Genomic DNA, 7,542 nt, shown 5'->3' with positions numbered 1-7,542 from the left:
TACTTTGTACATGTGATTTTTTTTTTTTCCGTTTTTTACTTTTTATATATTTGCAAAGATTTCAAACAAACTTCTTTCACGTTGTCATTATGGGGTAATGTTTGTAGAATTTTGAGGAAAATAATGAATTTAATCCATTTTGGAATAAGGCTGTAACATAACAAAATGTGGAAAAAGTGAAGCGCTGTGAATACTTTCCGGATGCACTGTAAGCTGATTAAAAAAAAAAGAAAAGAAAAAAAAAGGGGTTTCAAGGATGACAAAATTACATTTATGCATTGTAAAATATTCAAGTGAAAAGGCTTCAAATTAAACCATAAAAACCAAGCATTAGGGTCCTTTGGGGATAAAAGAACTGAGGTAAGATGGGAAGAGAAATGAAGGAGTTTGTTTTTAAATTAGCAACTTTATCAATTCAAAACATTTTTTTTTTTTTTTTTGTCTGCATAGCTGATGGTACTCTTGAGTCAGCACCTGGAAAGCACAAAAGTGAAAAGCAAAAATCCACTAGTTACTTGCTGGCAGTTCATTCAATTTATCTAATCCGGTTCAAGGTTGCAATCGCAATTTACACAATACAGGATAAAGTCAGTGGTGAAGGAGATATTCTAATACTCTTCAACACATTTTCAGCTAACTGTTTTGTTTAAAAGATGGACATTGTCACCTTTGTCAAAGAACACCTTTGCCCTTGTTGAACACCTTCATACCAGCTTCTAAATTAAAGATGTTGAATTTTGTAACAAACTTTTGACAGGTTTGCTGTGCTTGAATTTAGCTTAGACTTTAGGCAAGACTTTCAAGCCTTTATTTATGATGTTCAATGAAGGACAAAATGTAGGAATTTTGGTTGTGGTCGACCGATATAGATTTTTCATCGGCTGATGCCAATGCTATATCTAGAGAGCATGGTGGTCTTCTGTAATAATAATGATTTACATAATACAACAATCCAAATATTTATTCAAAATTCAGAAACTTTTCTTTGACATGGCTGCTAAAAGATTTAGAAACTTCTGTTAACCTGCCAAATGGGTGCAGATATCGACGTCAATCTCAAAATATTTTTGAGACGCCAAATATCGGCCAATTAATCAGCCTCAACATATTATTTGTCTATCACTAATGTTCAGCATAGAATGTCTCGAAGTTCTCTAGTGTTATTTGGTGAAGAATCGATTGCCATACTGTATATGCATCTGAAAGAGAGAGAGGGAGGGAGGGAGGAGAGAGAGAGAGAGATTGACGGGATGTCAGAGGTAAGTGAAACACTGGAACACATCCAGGGTTGAAATGACCTAAGAGCAATTCATCCATCGCATGGCATATTTCCTGTAATCAGAGAATTACGGTGATTGAAAGTGATTGGCCAGGGTCGGCACAAATGCACAGTAAAATCAAATGCAGATCTGGGAAACAAGGGGCCGATCAAAAGGCCCCAACTGTGCAATCCCGTAACTCAGAAAGAGATCACCCTTCGTCAACAATGTCACTAATTTGGAGAGCCGATATGGCTGAGAGAAGCTTTTAACATTGAAAGAAATTGATTATTCCATGATGTCATAAAGGCCCCTGCACACTTCCAATGAAATCGAAGAATGAACGCATGTGACGTCGTTTAGAACAAAATCTGGCTAAAAATATGTTTTTGAGTTTGTTTCTGTTGGTTCGTAACAGCTCACCAAGGTGTATTTTAAAAATCATACCAGCTGCATCAGTAGGTGTGACACTGAGTTCCGCCTACAGTACTTCGTGGAGTCAGTTAAGATAAGTCAACATGAACACACTAGCATGCAGAGCTATTAGTGAGTTGGAGCAAACCTTCAACTTTACAATCGTTCAGGTAGAGACATTTTCCAAAAATAGATCTTGCGAATTTTCTGTTCAATTAATTTACAAAAGGAATCAAATATCCTCAAATACTCTTAAGTGCCCATTCTTTCATGTGCTTTATGCAGTGAAAGCCACTTATACATCTGCTCAAAGTAAGATATGCCTATCATCAGGGTTGGGGAGTAACGAAATACATGTAATGGGAATACGTATTTAAAATACAAAATATAAGTAACTGTATTCCACTACAGTTACAGTTTAAATCATTTGGTAATTAGAATACAGTTACATTCAAAAAGTATTTTGATTAATGAAGAGATTACTTTGCATTTTATTGTCATTTGTTTCATTTAATATTTAGTCCTTTCAGATGGAAAACATTTATACATATAAATGATGTGATCCAAAGTGCATTTGAACAGCAGTGAAACACTTTCTCATGATGTGTTACATTCATACGAGCAGACAGAGAAGTAAGTTTGAAGTAAGTTTGGAGCAGAAGAAATAGAAATAAACCTTGTGTAAATTGTCAGCTTTACGCTAAGCTAAAATGCTATTTCTAGCCATTTTACATGCACGTTACCAGGCACGATCATATTTTTTTTCAAGAAAATTCACGTTAGATCATAATTTCTTTTTTTCTAGTAAGACCTTTGATATTAGGGCATAAATCATATTCTTGATAATAATTTTTGTATTGTTTTCCTGTAAAAATATCTGAAAATCCTTAAAACAAGATCAGTTTGATTTGTCTTGTTTTAGAAACAACACTGCATAAGATATTTAAGTTTTTCAGAGAATGTATTTTTAATGTGTATTTTGTCTTACTGTACTGGCAGAGTTTTTATAGTCAAAACAAGTGAAAAAATCTACTAGTACTGAAGAAGTAATCCAAAGTATTTAGAATACATTACTGACCTTGAGTAATTTAACGAAATACATTACAAACAAATTTTACAGCATGTATTCTGTAATCTGTAGTGGAATACATTTCAAAAGTAACCCTCCCAACCCTGTATATCATAATACTTTTGTCTGTATTCTACCTATTAACACTCTTTTATATACTCATCTTTGCAGTTGTATTAGTGTCATCATAAATTACAATAACAGAAGGTAACCGGCGCATATTATGAATGCAGAAAGTTAACATGACAAATGACACATCATCTATACAGGTCTTGGGTTTCGGGCCGGGTTCGGGTTAGTTTTACAAGTATGATTCGGGTCGGGTTCAGGTTTGTAAATAATGAAACAATAAATCGGCCTACCATATTTCGCACATGCGCGAACAGAGTCACTGGCACATAGTCAGCAGAGCTGAGAAGATGTTTTTAATTCATTCCTGTGGGAGCTGAATGCCACGCTCATGAGGAGGATTGACAGAGAGGGAAGGATAAAGAGAGTGAGTGATTTCGTGTTCGGGTCGCGTTCAGGTTTAAAATCTTACGGTACCGATCAGGTCGTGTGATACTTTCTTGGGTATGGGTCAGTTTTGGGCCTCCTTTCAACACCTGTGCAGACCTCTAATTATCTAGGCCTACCACAAATATATTACTTTAAAAATTATTGAGTAGTTAAAACAGCTTCTTTTACTGATCTCATGTGAATTCTACTCATAGAATGAGGCATGAAGTCATTGATAACACATTTTAATGTCATATTAGTTGTTTTACATGTAGTCTTGAGTGTCCTCATATTTAAATATTCCTCTAAATGCCTCCCCCAGTGGTGTGGCCGGTGTCTGAATGTTCGCAAACAGTATGTCATTGCCCAGCTGTTTCAAACTTCTTTTTACCTCTGAACGAAGAACGAAGAAGAACTTCTATGTAAGTGTGCTGAGGCCTTAATGCTTCACATCACCGAAGCCGGTGATTGGTCGAAGGAAAGGGTCATTTATTGAACAGGGCGTTAGGGTGACGCAGTTGGCTGTGGGCTCCTAGCAACAGCAAAGCAAAGAGCCCGGTTTGTCGACTAATGGGAATCTTGTTCCACCAGCTATGTTTCCATGGAAGGGGCACCTTGAGAGGGTAACAGCTCCACCTACTTTGAGGCTGATAGCTAATTCCCGTTCAGTCAGTTAAGATAAGTCAACATGAACACACCGGCATGCGGAGTTAATTGTGAATTGGTGCAAACTTACCAATTGGCTGTGGGCTCCTAGTAACAGCAAAGCAAAGATAGAGCCCGGCTTGTCTCTTATTTGTCAGCTGATGGGAATCTTGTTCAACCAGCCGCGTTTCCATGGAAGGGGCACCTTGAGAGGGTCCCGAAGCCTCCCCAGCCCCCCCAAACTCTCGCAACATGACTCCCCCTGTTCTGACCCATCTCAATATAACTACACCCCGCTGGGCTGCAATGTCTGGACTAAAATCACAGTCTCTGACACCCAGATGTAACCCAACGAAACAGAATAATTAAACGTGAAGAAAACAGATGGCTGGCAATTTCAGCGTATTTTTCTCATTTTCTTTTTTTATTTTCATCTGGAGGTGGGGTGATTCTTTTCGCAAGCTTTAGCACACTAAAGAGACACCCGTTGATTGATATTCAGTTCAAGAAGAAAAAAAAAAACTCCTGAACCAAAAATATTTCCACTGAATAGCTTTGAACAGAATGTCCTCTGAAGCTTTTGCTCGCTGGGTTCTGAGAGAACAGCCATTGGCTGCCTCAAGGGACCAGGAATATGTTAGTAGCCAGTTTTGCTCTGTATCCGCTACTGGTCTTGCATACATCAGACAACATAATTCTGCATAGTTCTGAAAAGTTTTTATACAATGATAATGCCTCTAAATTTTTCGGTACCAAAATATAGACTTTACCAGTAAATCACGCAAACACCTCCAATCAAGTTCTGCACAAAGCGACCAAACACTGGGGACTCAATGCAGCACAGCAGCCATTTTTGTTCAGTTCTTGCTATTACAGCTGATTTAGAGCGAGATCATTCAGCAAAACTTAAGAAAATTCTACTTAAACAGTTCTTTTAGGTAAGAAAACAATAGATTTAGAGCAAGAGAGTGGAATAAACACAGTTGCTGGTTGAGTTACACCTATAGTAGTTAAAGGAATAGTTCACCCAAAAACACATTTGTTTAGTGAATATATTTGTTTTTGAACAAATATTAAGCGTAAACCAACCAAATTTGTTTCAAATACGCCATACAGAATTGTAGTTAAAATACAAGTGCTAATTTACACTCATTATGTCAAAATGAACCCTGACATGGTGATCTGAATGTGGAAGAGTCTATCACCTTAAAGGGTTAGTTGACCCAAAATTTACATTCTCCCATCATTTAATCACCCTCATGCCATCCCAGATGTGTATGCCTTTCTATCTTCCGCCGAACACAAATTAAGATTTTTAGAATATTATAGCTCTGTAGGTCCACACAATGCAAGTTAATGGGTGCCAAAATCTTGAAGCTCCAAAGTAACACATCATAAAAGTAATCCATAAGACTCCAGTGGTTAAATCCATATCTTCTAAAGTGATATGATAGGTGTGGGTGAAAAACAGTTCAATATTTAAGTAATTTTTTACTATTACTCTCCACTTTCACTTTTACATTCTTCCTCTTTTGTTTTTGGCGATTCACATTCATGCAGATCGCCACCTACTGGGCAGGGAGGAAAATTTATGGTAAAAACTAACTTAAATAATTAACTGTTTCATAAAAAACAATTACATCAAAATGTGTAGCCTATTAAGAAAAACTTGATTTTTAAATAGTCTACTTGGTAATGCAGCAGAAAAAATTAACAGTAAGTCAGTAAAAAAAAAGAAGTCAGTTCTTTTTAGACATTATTTCAACTTGTATCTGGACTTTTTTTTTTTTTTTTACTTCAATTTTAAAAAGATATCGGTCCACTTTTCAATCACACAATTATTTTTGGAACCCTGTCATGGTAAATATTATTGTAATTTAATATAAAATAAGAATAATAAAATAAGAATAAAAATAATTCTTAATAACAACAGCATCAATCATTATGATATTAATAATAATAATAATAACAATAAATAATTTTATTATACAATAGTATTGTATTACAGTTGTAATTTCTTAACTTTAAAATCCTGGGGCTTTTGTTTTGCCAGAACATTCCAGAAAGAGGGTTAGTCTGTTTGTGGGCTAGTTCAATGCATCTTATAAGCAAACCAAACTACTGAGCATATACATCTGAGATATTGTTCCTTTGTAGTGCTCACATGTTGCATGCCACTCTGAGAGCTGAAAATAGTAGTGCATTATCAGCCCACACATGCTATCTATGTGTGTGTGTGTGTGTGTGACACAACAGAGCACCGCTCATTTACTAAAGCGCGCTGTGCATGCAGACTATATATTTATTTATTAAACACAGTCTTTTGAGATTATTTAAGCTATCATATGTCTTCAAGAGACTTTAAATAAAATGCATGAGTCATATGGACTACTTTAATGGTGCTTTTTTGGTTGTTTTATACCATTTTTGGAGCTTGACAGTAACAACGATCACTAACATGCAGTACCGGATTTGGATTGGGCTTGTCGGACCAATAACTCATCCGGTTAAAAACATCAATATCAGAGCCGGTGCATCCCTACTAGTAGTCCATCCAAAAATGAAAATCATGTATTATTTAGTCCACGGAGGGATGCCAAAAGCTAGTTGTAAAGCAAGTTGTTTTCAGATATACAGGCTGTAATCCAGTGAAAAGGAATGCATATTTTATAAACTGTACCCCCCAACCCAAACCCAACCATCAGTGGAAAATGCATTGTGGAAAAATACAATGTCCGAATTGTGCTTGTTACTGATTATGCAAACTCCCTTTTTTCAATGTGGGATGTAATCGCGGGTCTCCCACGCTGATGGCGCAATGCACATCCCGTCTCGCCACAAGAGAAGGTAAACATGCTAGAACCGATGCAAAAATGTCTAATGGAAGATGCCGGTTGTCAGTGAGTCCGCATCTGGAACTGGAACTCTCAGAAACAACCTGCCGACTTCTTGTGTGATCATGCTAGTTTCATTCCAAAAGAACAAAAATGTAAGCAGTCCATATGACTCGTGCGCTATATTCCAGGTTTTCTCACACAATACAATAGCTTTGTAAAAAACCAGACCATTGTCAAACATTGTTGTTTCTTGCATGTCTTGTGACTAAACCTCCTTGATATCAATGGCACCATATTTGTTGTTGTAAAAGATGCCATCTGGCTTCAGAAGGCTTGGAATATAGTGCATGGATCATATAAACTTCTTTAAGCGTGCTTTTTGTGGTTTTTATGGTGTTTTTTCTGCTTTTGCTTGACAGACATGTTTAATGTGTCCTTGACATGGTCCACAACTACCTTTCCTTGTTTGGAAAAGAGCTGCATAAAAATTCTTCAAAAATCCTCTTTTGTGCTCCATGTTAAAAATAACAGCATATGGGTTTGGAACAATATGATGAGGCGTAAACAATGACAGAATTTTCATTTTTGGGTGAACTACTTTAACATTCAAACACTGACAAAGATTTGAGCTTCTGGTGAAATCCATTCAAATACAAGGGGACAACCATGTCCTTAAATAAAACTATCAAATTGTCCCCACATTATTTAAAGGAGTAATAATTTAAACAGACTCATCCATTTTGCAATATATTTGGTAATGTCTCTGTGGACCTACAAAAGCAATCAGAAGAGCAGACGCAGAGGGCAGCTGAGCCTTCGA

The sequence above is a fragment of the Myxocyprinus asiaticus genome, chromosome 42, assembly GCF_019703515.2.
Source record: "Myxocyprinus asiaticus isolate MX2 ecotype Aquarium Trade chromosome 42, UBuf_Myxa_2, whole genome shotgun sequence".
Classification (NCBI taxonomy): domain Eukaryota; kingdom Metazoa; phylum Chordata; class Actinopteri; order Cypriniformes; family Catostomidae; genus Myxocyprinus; species Myxocyprinus asiaticus.
This window is presented reverse-complemented; position numbering follows the sequence as displayed.